Here is a 13,105-nt window from a genome sequence, read left to right on the forward strand (position 1 = left end):
TAAAATCACAAGGGCTAACCTCCAGGATAAAAGGTAAAGGGACCCCTGACCATTAGGTCCAGTCGTGGCCGACTCTGGGGTTGCGGCGCTCATCTCGCTTTATTGGCGTACAGCTTCTGGGTCATGTGGCCAGCATGACTAAGTCGCTTCTGGCGAACCAGAGCAGCACACGGAAACGCCGTTTACCTTCCCGCCAGAGTGGTACCTATTTATCCACTTGCACTTTGACGTGCTTTCGAACTGCTAGGTTGGCAGGAGCAAGGACTGAGCAACGGGAGCTCACCCTGTCGCGGGGATTCGAACTGCTGACCTTCTGATCAGCAAGTCCTAGGCTCTGTGGTTTAACCCACAGCGCAACCTGTGTCCCTTAACCTCCAGGATACTGGTACCCATTTTCTTCTAACAAACTCAGTAAAAGAAAGGCCTGGTTAAGTAGGGAAAGGTATTTACACTGCTCTTACTCAGGATCTTCATTCGCATCTACTTAGTCACGCTATGACCTTGCAAGGCCCCTCGGGTCCTTGCACATCTGACATGTTTGGACCAGCTTACAGCCATGTATGAAATAAGCAAATCGGTGCTAGATAATATATGTTCACGGCAGAAGCAATAACTCCACACACATACCCCTTTGGTCCTATGTCGGAGACACAGAGATAGAGGCTGAGAGCAAGGGAAAAATAGTGTCCCCTCTGAAATCTGCTGCTGCTGCTGCTGCACAACAGGATACTGGCAAGCCATTGCAGGGCAAGTTATTTCCCCATTTTATCTGTTCACATTGCCCGCATATCAGCGTGTACACCAGGAGATCAATCCACACTGTATATACTTTGGGAGGGAGGGATCAGCTTGGAGTTGCACTGACTAAGAACAAGCGCCTTAAAATTGCAGCCCCTAAATTTCAGAATGCTTTGCCTATTGACACAAGGCAACGGTGCTCTTAAGACTACTGCCAAGAAGGAAAAATGTTTTCATTCCAGTCTGCATTTGGCTGATACTTCTTTTCCTGGCTTCATTTCCTGTTTTATTTTTATCTTTGCTTAATCAAATCAGATCTCACTCATTGAAAAGTGCTAACTCAAGTTTAGGTTTACTGCATTTATTGTATTTTACTGGGTCTGTGTGTGAGAGACAGACATCTTATACCACAAAAGTTTACACCACAATGAGTTCGTTTGTCTCAAGGAGCCACAAAACTCTGCTGTTACAACAGATATATTTTTTCTATATTTCAGTTCATTGTTATAGCACTTTGTAAACTACCTTACAGGGTCCCCTCTTCTCTTTCAAAACATTTGTACTTATTTCAGTAGTACAATCCAATGCAAGTTTGTTCAGAAGGAAGCGCTACCTAGGTTCAATGGGATTTACTCTCAGAGCAGTGGGAATAGGATTGCGCTTTAAGGCTAACCCCCACTTACCTGGGAATAAGCCCCAATCAATTCAATACAACTGACTGCTGAATAGACACGGTTAAGATTGCACTGCAGGGTCAACTTAGATGGCCGGTTAAATGTCAATACATTTCGTACGCTACACGCAACCAATACGACTTACTTGGAACAGTGCACACCTTGCAGGTCTAGTTAGGGAAGACATGACACACAACTCTGTAGCATATTTCAAATGTTTACTTAAGCATAACCCAGCACTTTGCGCTCAAGAATTTGCAGAACTCTGTACCAGGATCACGTGCTATGTGTCTACTCTCTGACACATCCATTACAGAGACACACAGACAAACACACAGAGCTGGAAAAATCCCAGACGTAGTTGAAGCAGACGCCTAAGAATTTTGATTCTGGAGCTTGATTCTGAAGGTTTGTCAGAGCAGTGGTGTTTCCAAACATGTTTCGGTTTTAGCACGTGACACCTCCCTACCAAAAGTGGGGAAAGCAAAACACATGGGAATCCTTGCTCACGCTGGGGTTCTGTTACTGACCACTACGTGCATCAGTGGGACATGCGTAAGTCCCTTCTGCTTTCCAGAGAGAGAGAGAGTTTGGAGAACACTGACTTGGGAAACCCAGTTCTGAAAGCAAGCCTCTTTCTCCTAGAAAGATGACAAATCGCAATGCATTGGGGAGTAAAGGGACGGGAAAAAAATCAAGGAATGGCTGCAGCTGTTCTAGATGAGACCTTTGTCTGATCAAGCAAGACGGTTTCAAACACCCTTATGTACTTAAAGAGCCCCTGCCAACTCCTCCCTATTGTTACGGGATGACAATCCCAGAGTAATTATTGCTTCATCTTCAGTTTTTTGGGGGGGTTATTTTGGACCACTCAAGTGTAAGCCAACCCTGTCCATCATTTGAGGCGCAATTTATGGTTGCATTCAAGGGCGTCATTAAATGTAAATGGCTAAGAATGACATGTGCAAAATGGAGGGAGGGGGAGAGGGGTCTCCCACCCCTCCCCAAATAACTGTAATGAGTGGCTTGTTATTGCAGCTCTAATGGTGAGAGAGAGAGAGAATTGCTCCATATCTTCTGTCTAATGTGGGGCCAGGCTGTAATCAGCAGCCCTGTCAGAGCAGTGTCAGAGGCTGGGGGGGCTTAGCTCAAAGACAACAGTGTGCATCAGGCAGGAGTAATTTCTCCTCGTAACAAGGGTAGGTTTTATCTCCAAAAGCCCTGCAGCTGAAACATCATCCATTTACTTCCCTGATGATGACTTGTCAGCTGCTGATAGATACGTATCTTGGGCGCCCCGCTGTTCCCCCCAATATGGGGGCTGACGCTGTAATAGTTGCCTCTTTTGAAAAAATAACTGCACTAAAATGACATGAGATTTGGCAGCGGAGGCAGCCCAGGGAAGGGGGGGTGTCGTGGGGAGAGAGAGAGAGAGAGAGAGAGAGAGAGAGCCTAAAGGTGGATAATGTATTTTTATTTGATATTTCGCCTTTCCCATTTGCCCCCCCCCAAAAAAACACAAGGGAGTAAATTAAACATATAAAAACCTGTCAAACAGAGTAATGTCAAACGCTGGTTTTGTTTAAGTGCATCTGTAACGTATTCCAGGCTGAACACAGCACAAGGCACAGGGATAGGGATGCATTCTATAGGAAAGGAAGCATTTGTATATATATATAAAAAACCAAACGTTTTCGCTATTAGAAACTCTTACCGGATGGGTTTTTGTTAGGGCTTAAGTCAAGGTTGAGGGACGCGGGTGGCACTGTGGGTTAAACCACAGAGCCTAGGACTTGCCGATCAGAAGGTCGGCGGTTCGAATCCCTGCGATGGGGTGAGCTCCCGTTGCTCGGTCCCTGCTCCTGCCAACCTAGCAGTTCAAAAGCACGTCAAAGTGCAAGTAGATAAATAGGTACCACTCCGGCGGGAAGGTAAACAGCGTTTCTGTGCGCTGCTCTGGTTCGCCAGAAGCGGCTTAGTCATGCTGACCACATGACTCGGAAGCTGAATGCCGGCTCCCTCAGCCAATAAAGTGAGATGAGCGCCGCAACCCCAGAGTTGGCCACGACTGGACCTAATGGTCAGGGGTCCCTTTATCTTTAAGTCAAGGTTGAAAAGTCTCATCACCTGTAGCAAGTGAAGGGAAGACTTTTAAGTGGAAAACCCGATGGGCAGAGTTTCAGGCTGGCAATTAACAAAAAACGTATGCGCTGGGAACTTATTTGACCTCTTTGCTAGGGGGCTAGAGAAGTGCCAGAGTTGTGATGGGTGAGGGTCATGCATGCAGGGTCTCCACAAGGTTTGAATGGCCCACTTGAGTCATAGCAGAGGCCACTAGAGAAGGGAAAGAGGTTTGTACTGAGGGCTGTATGTCCTCTACATGGAGGCGGGCGGTGCTGTGGTTTAAACCACTAAGCCTCTTGGGCTTGCTGATCAGAAGGTTGGCGGTTCGAATCCCCATGATGGAGTGAGTTTCCGTTGCTCTGTCCCAGCTCCTGCCAACCTAGCATTTCGAAAGCACGCCAGTGCAAGTAGATAAATAGGTACCACCGCGGCGATAAGGTAAACTGCGTTTCCGTGCACTCTGGATTGAATCACGGTGTCCCCTTGGGCCAGAAGCGGTTTAGTCATGTTGGCCACACGACCTGGAAAGCTGTTTGTGGACAAACGCCATCTCCTTCAGCCTGATAGTGAGATGAACGCCGCAACCCCATAGTCGCCTTTGACTGGACTTAACCATCCAGGAGTCCTTTACCTTTTATGCATGTGCACTGCTCTCCATGCACCCCCATGGAGAAAGCTAGGCCCCTTTCTGCTTAAAGTGCATTGATACTCATCAGTGATTCCAATGCTATTTATTTCAGCATCTATCTCACCTATCCAAGCATGCTTCAATGAAGATTGTCTGCCTTTAAAATGTTTTTTTTTAAAGAATATCGCTTGAAGGAATTTTTCTTCCATTGTTTCGGTTTGTTTTTTTAAAGTAGCAAGGCTATTCTCTTTGGATCTTGGCAGAGGGTTTGGTGGTCACAGATGCTAGCCAATCAGTGCTGTATGCAGCCAACTTTTCTGTTGCAAAGTGTAAGAAGCAGTACTTTCAAGTTCGTTCTCGGGAAAAGGAATTGTTCATCTGAATACAGCACAGCACAGAAGCGCAACTGCCAAAACTGCAGGTTTACATTCCACCTCAGATAACTCTTGTTATGAATCAATTAAATTAAAAATGGTTGTAAGTCAATTACTGCTTACAGCTCACAATGTTACTGCAAATATAAATGTTATGCAAATGATGTTGAAGACAGCGAGCAACTCTTCTTGGCTTTAATCCTAGAATCCCAGAGCGAGCCCAAGCAGTTACAAATTTTGCTTTAAAACGAAATTAAGCAAAATTAATAGCAACTATAAACCACAGAATCTGTTGCCGGGGATGGTGATAGTGAAGGGATGGGTGGTGCCTGCTCCTAAAAAAATGTTTGTGCTTGGAAAGGAAGGGAGAAAACATGCACATATACGTGATATACATACAAATACTCCCATGGCATTGGGGACAGAGAGATAAAGCATTCAAGGCTGCCTCTGCTACCAGATGATACTATCAAGCAATTAACACAACCTACCAGAGGGCATATTTTGTTTTCATGGAATATTTGATCATATCTGACTGTGGTCAAGTAATAAGCTGCCAATTGACCGGTCAATTGACAGTATTTGACTGGTCAATTGACCGGTGGAGTCCCAGCCCTAGCACAAAATCAATTAGAGGCCTTGCGATTTGTGGGAATCATAGATCCATGCAACCGGATCTCTTCTTCAGACTCACAAATTAGCAAGGTTTCCAAGCCCAGCAAAGCAACAAAGCCGGCCCAGATCTATGCTGCAAATACTGTATACAAGGTCTATCTCTAACTAGAGGAATGATTAGACGGCCGGGGTGATAGGTGGTTCTGAAAAACTATCCGTCATAAATTCCAAAATCGATATCTGAAATAAATCAAGGGCTTTAGCTCTCGTAAACATGGAGCACTGCAGAAAAATCAGCTAATCCGGTACCTGGACAAACATGGCAACCTGGTTCATTTCAAAAGCAGCCACATCCCTAAATTCTAATTAAGATTAGATATACAACTCGTGAGCTGTCAAAAGAGCCTCCTGCTGCCCATGATGCTATTTCAGTTTAAATTACAATTTGGCATTTTTTAGCTTAGATAAAGCAGCTGGCCTGTGCTGACCCATGGTTTCTTTTATCCCTGCTGACAGGGTCTTTTTTTAAGTTTAGAGTATTTCAGGGTTTGTTTGGTTTTGTTTTGTGTGTGGCTGAGCTTCAATGCTGCATTTTTATTTTAGTTTCCCCCCCTCCCTGAAGTAACATCCGAGATCTGAAGCCAGAGCAAAAAGGCCCTTCTGGTCCAGCGCTCATCGCCAACAACAGGTGACCAGATGTCCCTGAGAAACATTTATCCCCAGCACCTGGAATTCAGAAATGTAAATGCACCAGAAACTAAACTGCTACTGTCACTAGACTGTTGTCTAGAAACGGCCGGCCGGTCGCTTTTGATATTCAACCGTTACCAATCTGTATCCAAGGTCAGTTAAAATTGAAGGTTTGCGTGTCGAGGTCCGCAAGCCACTCCAAATAAACTCACACTTCACACATCAATTTTGTGAAGGTAAAGGTAAAGGGACCCCTGACCATTAGGTCCAGTCGTGGTCGACTCTGGGGTTGCGGCGCTCATCTTGCTTTATTGGCCGAGGGAGCCGGCGTACAGCTTCTGGGTCATGTGGCCAGCATGACTAAGCCGCTTCTGGCAAACCAGAGCAGCACACGGAAATGCCGTTTACCTTCCCACCGGAGCGGTACCTATTTATCTACTTGCACCTTGACGTGCTTTCGAACTGCTAGGTTGGCAGGAGCAGGGACCGAGCAATGGGAGCTCACCCCGTCGTGGGGATTCGAACCGCCGACCTTCTGATCGGCAAGTCCTAGGCTCTGTGGTTTAACCCACAGCACCACCCGCGTTCACTGTAAACATTTTGCACCAAAAAAAAGCTTGGAAAAGACATGTCGGAGTCTTGCCTGTTTGCTCTCGAGCAACCACACCCCCACCTGACAGCTAGGTAGCATCCCTGTGGTCCAAAACAGCTCGTGACCCTGGTTTGGGAAACCCTGGTCTTGTCCAACCCCCCTGTGATGGGGGAATCTTTTGCCCAACGTGGGGCTCGAACCTCCAAAGTGCTGTTGTCTTGTTCACCATGGAAAGAGAACCCAGCATGCTTGAGGCTCTCCTGAAAAGGACGGACCCTTTCTCCAGTGCTTTGCCGTGGCACAGCACAAAGTCACCCGGTATTGTTGTTCCCAGGGGAAGTGTTGCCATAGCCAAAGGCATGTTATGGGAGTCGCTTAAAAAGCATTCTGAAGTGCCCTAATTTGTGGCAGCTGAGTTGAATTTTTGTTTTTGCCAAACAAAAACCTCCACAAAAGTTGCTCTTTGCCAGATCAGTGACACCACAGAAATCTCTCCCCTGCCACAAAAAAAACACCTCTGAGTTTTTACATACGTGTGATGGGTTTTCATGTTTGTAAAAGTTTCTAATTGGATGCAGAGTGGCTCAGTTTCACACCCGAGCAAGGGAACTTTATAGAACGGCAATAAACTTCCAGCTAAAACCCCTTAGCAATTGTATATCTGCTTCCCGGCACATTTTCTTGCAGAGGGCTACTCTTTCGCTCTTCAGTCTTCCTTTTCTAGGAACCCAAATGCCTCGTTATTGACTACAAAACAATTAGGCATTGATTTCCTCTTTTCTCTCTGTCTCCCCATCCCACCCACCCCCCTTCCCTCTTGTGTTTTCACAGGAGTGTAAAGAAACCTTGACGAGACAGATTCTCTCTCCTCCGTTTTTTAGAAAAAGTGTTGTGAATTTCAAGTGTGCAATCAAATTCATTAGCATGCCTTTTGCACTGATGGGGATGTTTATAACCAGTGGGACCTTTATGTACATTATGAACATATGAAAAGAGCTGCTGAAGCAAACCAGAGATTCATCTCACACAGCAACCTTTCTCCCACTATTGCAAAATCAGATGTCTCTGGGAGACCCCCAAGCATAACTCAAAAGGCAGTAGTAGTCTTCCGTCCAGGGTGGATTTGATTTTAAATCAAACAGATTTAAATCACGATTTAAATCACTAGTCAGTAAGACTTGATTTAAATCATTTTTTCACAGAAAGACTCATTCTTGCTGGTATGTATCATCTTCATATTTACGACCAGATGAAGGTTTTGTTTTTTGGAATAATAAATTTTCAGAGATGCACTATATTAAAATAAAGTAAAAAAAAAGAAAATTATTTAACTAAAACAGTAACATTATAGCATATGTATCCATGTTTGTTAACTGAGGTGGTTAAACGTGTGTGTGTGTGTGTGTGTGTACATTATATATATATATATATATATATATATATATATATATATATATGCAGGTTTTGGTGTCTTCGGGTGTCTTCCCGTGTAAGAGTCGGGGTGTCTGTGCGACGTTTCGACGAGGTCTCACTCGTCATCTTCAGGCTGGTGCTTTCGGCTTCTTGTTACTGGAACAGAGCAGAATCTGGTGTTTGAGTTCCTATAAATACTGTTGAGGGGTGTGGTGTATAGCCTCCAACGTTCTGGGCAGAGAGGAAGTTCCTAGATTAGTGTGCCTTTTCTTCTTTTGTTCCTTAATTACTTGAGGGATATCTTGAGTGATTTCATGAGTGATATTCTGAATACCACTGGGTATTCAGAATATCACTCATGAAATCACTCAAGATATCCCTCAAGTAATTAAGGAACAAAAGAAGAAAAGGCACACTAATCTAGGAACTTCCTCTCTGCCCAGAACGTTGGAGGCTATACACCACACCCCTCAACAGTATTTATAGGAACTCAAACACCAGATTCTGCTCTGTTCCAGTAACAAGAAGCCGAAAGCACCAGCCTGAAGATGACGAGTGAGACCTCGTCGAAACGTCGCACAGACACCCCGACTCTTACACGGGAAGACACCCGAAGACACCAAAACCTGCATTCCTGTACCCGTGAAAATCTACGAAAGCATATATATATATATATATACACACACACACACACACACACACACACACACCTAGACTGAGTTTTAGCACACGTGAAAAACGTAAACAAATCCTTATTTCCTGATGAATAGCACTTGGACTATTGTTGTTTAGTCGTTTCCGACTCTTCGTAACCCCATGGACCAAGCACGCCAGGCACTCCTGTCTTCTGCTGCCTCCCACTGTCCAACCATCTTGTCCTCTGTCGTCCCCTTCTCCTTGTGCCCTCCATCTTTCCCAACATCAGGGTCTTTTCCAGGGAGTCTTCTCTTCTCATGAGGTGACCAAAGTATTGGAGGCTCAGCTTTACGATCTGTCCTTCCAGTGAGCACTCAGGGCTGATTTCCTTAAGAATGGATCGGTTTGATCTTCTTGCAGTCCATGGGACTCTCAAAAGTCTCCTCCAGCACCATAATTCAAAAGCATCAATTCTTCAGCCTTCTTTATGGTCCAGCATCCTGCCTCTGAAACCTTAGGCACTGCATAGAGCAGTGTTTCTCAACCGGAGGGTCCCCAGATGTTGTTAGACTACAACTCCCATCATTCGTAGCCAGCATGAGCAGTGGCCAGGGATGATGAGAGTTGTAGTCCAACAACATCTGGGGACCCACAGGTTGAGAACTGCTGGACTAGAGCCATCATGAGTGGAGGATGCCACTGATAGGTTTCCCCCACCCCAGTGAATTTGTCTAGTCCTCCTTAAAGTCATCTAAGCTACTGTCACTACATCCTGTGACAGCAGATTACATGCATTAATCATGTGCTATGCGAGGAAGTAGGTTGCTCTCTCATTCAGTTTCAGTGGATGACCCAGGTCTTAGGGGTGAAATTCCCTTTCTCCACTTTGCATTCTTTTATAAACCTCTGTCATGTCCCCCTAGCCCAGTGGTGTCCAGGTCTCACTTGGGTGCTCAAGTAAAGCGTAAAGGCAACTTTTGAATATTCAGGGAGCTTCTTCTTGTCCATTTGAGTGTTTACGGGAATTATATCCCATCTTTCTGTTCCAACTGAATGCTTAAGATGTTTTGCAATATAATAAAAGCAGTGCAAGATAGATATTTGGATATATAATGGAAATCTGCTTAAAACTAAACCACAGCAGAGAGAGACCAATATACCCAGGAGGCTGAAAACCGTCAGACAGAAGGCAAATCAAATGCTTGCCTGAACAACAAAAAGTCTTGGCAGCAGAAAACCATAAAATACAGGGCAAAAGGAATCGCATAAGCCACAGTGTTTCACCGCCTGGCCACTTCTACAGAGGCAGAGTTCAGACATAATGGTTTAACACGGGACGCAGGTGGTGCTGTGGGTTAAACCACAGAGCCTAGGACTTGCCGATCAGAAGGTCGGTGGTTCGAATCCCTGCGACGGGATGAGCTCCCGTTGCTCGGTCCCTGCTCCTGCCAACCTAGCAGTTTGAAAGCACACCAGTGCAAGTAGATAAATAGGTACCACTCTGGCGGGAAGGTAAACGGTGTTTCTGTGCGCTGCTCTGGTTCGCCAGAAGCGGCTTAGTCATGCTGGCCACATGACCTGGAAGCTGTACGCCGGCTCCCTCGGCCAATAAAGCGAGATGAGCGCCGCAACCCCAGAGTTGGCCACGACTGGACGTAATGGTCAGGGGTCCCTTTACCTTTACCTTTATTTATAGTGAAGAGCGTCGCAAGTTCATGTCTGGCTCAGTTGCTAGCAGAATCTGGGAGTGGGCGGTCCTTCTACTTCCCCCAGCATAACAGTTGTGTGACCCCCATCCTTCTCCTCCCCTCTCTGCGCCCAAACCTACTGTGCAGAGTGGGCGCTCGCAAAGGGGGACTTGCCTCCCCTCCGCTTTGCTCAGGCTCAGTGTTGAGGCTCTCCCTAGCATCTCCTGGTCCCTGCACCTTCTCCCCACTGGAGCTGGGGCTTTCCTCCTCGCCAGAGGAGGAACTGTTTCGCAAGATCTTCAGAGGTTCTCTAGAACACAACTCTCCTTCCACCTCTCGCCTCTGAGCTGATGGCAGTTCCCTGACACTAAGGATGATGGGAGTTGTAGTCCAGCAACAGCTCGTGACCCTAGTCAACAGATATCCCATAACTACATCTCCCTCCATCGCTGCCCACTGGCCACAACACCTGGGACTAATGGGAGTTGCAGGAGGCAACAACACTGAGAGAGTTCCAGGTTGGACAAGGCTGGGGGAAGAGAGAGAGAGACAGAGAAAATGCAGGCACACTTTTTAACTTCTGCTTGATCCAAATTTGGTGAAGCCAGACAAAATTACGATCCCTAGATCAAGCCGGTTCCAACCCTTTGGAAGTTTTAAATAAATAAATAAAATACCTTGTATTATAAAATAACGTTAACACCTATTAGAATTTCGGGGGCTTGCAATGAATCTATTTCACAATTCTAGTTCCAGTTCTGCCATCTTTCCCTTGGGACATTTTGGCAGTTTTCAGATGCTTAAAACAGCAATATATTAAGCTGAAATACGCAGGAAGTCTTGCTCAAAGTGCGAAGTTTTCACCCAAAATAGACGTGGGGAGAAAAAACCCCAGAGGCTCAGAGATTTACACTTACAAGTTTCTAGAGTGCCTACTTTTTTCTGGTTGCTGCTAAATTCACAGTACTTACTTCAGAAAGGGTGCAGCACCGGGTCAGTACTATTCACTTCACAGAGAGCAAATTTGCAAGTTAGCTTCTTAATGAGGGAGCACACGCATTAAGGTAAAGGTAAAGGACCCCTGGATGGTTAGGTCCAGTCAAAGACCACTATGGAGTTGCGCTGCTCATCTTGCTTTCAGGCCGATGGAGCCGGCATTTGTCCACAGACAGTTTTCAGGGTCATGTGGCCAGCATGACTAAACTGCTTCTGGCACAACGGGACACTGTGACGAAACCAGAGCGCACAGAAATGCCGTTTACCTTCTCACCACAGTGGTACCTATTTATTTATCTACTTGCACTGGCGTGCTTTCAAACTGTTAGGTTGGCAGGAGCTGGGACAGAGCAACGGGAGGTCACCCCGTCGCGGGGATTTGAACCGCCAACCTTCTAACTGGCAAAATTAAGGGGCTCAGTGGTTTAGACCACAGTGCCACCCACATTATTGCATTAGTCCTGTGCTGAAGGGGTCCGACACCCTGTTGTTATCACATGCTGCTCCCACTCCTGCTCATCCCCGTCCCCAGTCCATTACTTCTCCCCATATGCCCTGGTTGTGGTCACTTTCTCTTGAACAAGTGGGTGAACAAGCTTTTTCCTGCTGCTGTCAACCAAAGCAAACGGGAAGGAATCAGCACTAGTGAGGAAGGGCAGCAGCTGTAAACCAGGGCTAGTTGCTATCTGCTTTCCAACATCGCGATATATCACAATATATCGCCTAAACTTCGTGATACAGTCATACCTCGAGTTGAAGTTGCTTCAGGTTGAGTGTTTTCAGGTTGCGCTCCGCGGCAACCCAGAAGTAACGGAACTCGTTACTTCTGAGTTTCGCCACTCGTGCATGCGCAAACACTCAAAATGACATCATGCGCAGAAGCGGTGAATCGCGACCAGCGCAGATGCAAGTTGCGTTCGCTTCAGGATGCAAACAGGGCTCCGGAACGGATCCCGTTCGCATCCAGAGGTACCACTGTATTATGATGTTGGGGAGGAGGTGGGGAGGAAGAAGGCAGTTGCTGGCCATGGTTAGCATCATCGTGCACAGCTTCTGCCTCTTCCTAGTGCTGTCCCAGGGCGGAGCACATCAGCTGGGACACCGCATGGCATGGCACAGCAGAGCTGTAGGCCTCCCCCAAACTGCAATAGTCTCACCAGGCAAACAGCGGCTATTGGGAGCCACTGCCCTACACGGCACAAGGAGGAATGGAGGGAGGAGGCAGCCTGCCAGCACTCACACGGCCAGGGAAAGAATCAAAGGCACGGTCTGGCAGGCAAGCAAGTCCCACTCTTGAGGCTGGTGGCTGGGCTGCAAAGGGAGAGATTGGGAAAGCATCAGACAGCCTGACTGAAGGGTATGTTGCTGTCTCGAATGAGGCTGGAGATTTGCGATACAGTGGTACCTCTGGTTGCGAACGGGATCCGTTCCGGAGGCCCGTTCGCAACATGAAAGAATACAACACGCAGCAGTGCGTCTGCGCACACGTGGGTTGCAATTTGCCGCTTCTGCGCATGCGCGTGATGTCATTTTGCACTTCTGCGCATGCGCGAGCGGCGAAACCCAGAAGTAACCCTTTCCAGACTTCCAGGTCACCGCGGGACGTAGCCTGAAAGAACGTAACATGAAGCGGACGTAACATGAGGTATGACTATACATTGCCTGATCAGAAATTCTGAAATCACTCTCACGATTTTAACTTTGAATCGGTTTCAGCCAACGTATCAGTACATTGCACAGGTCTACTGTAGACATATCAAACAGGATGAGGCAAGAATGCATACGCCAGAAATTTGGTTAGACACTTCTGTCTGAGAAAGGACAGAAGACCTTTCTGTTATGGAGGGTGGGTTCTTGTTTACGCATGCTCTTCCACCAGGAAGGTAACATGAATTAGCCCACTTTAAAGAGATAATAAACTATATTTAACCCACCGT

The 13,105-nt window shown here is 46.5% G+C and overlaps 1 protein-coding gene across 1 annotated transcript in view; it reads right to left on the reverse strand.

The window, feature by feature from the left end:
• SHB (SH2 domain containing adaptor protein B) overlaps positions 1-13,105 on the reverse strand; it is a 160,649-nt gene that overhangs the window by 102,346 nt on the left and 45,198 nt on the right. The window lies entirely within an intron of this gene.

The sequence above is a fragment of the Podarcis vaucheri genome (assembly GCF_965113315.1).
Source record: "Podarcis vaucheri genome assembly, chromosome: 17".
Taxonomy (NCBI): Eukaryota; Metazoa; Chordata; class Lepidosauria; order Squamata; family Lacertidae; genus Podarcis; species Podarcis vaucheri.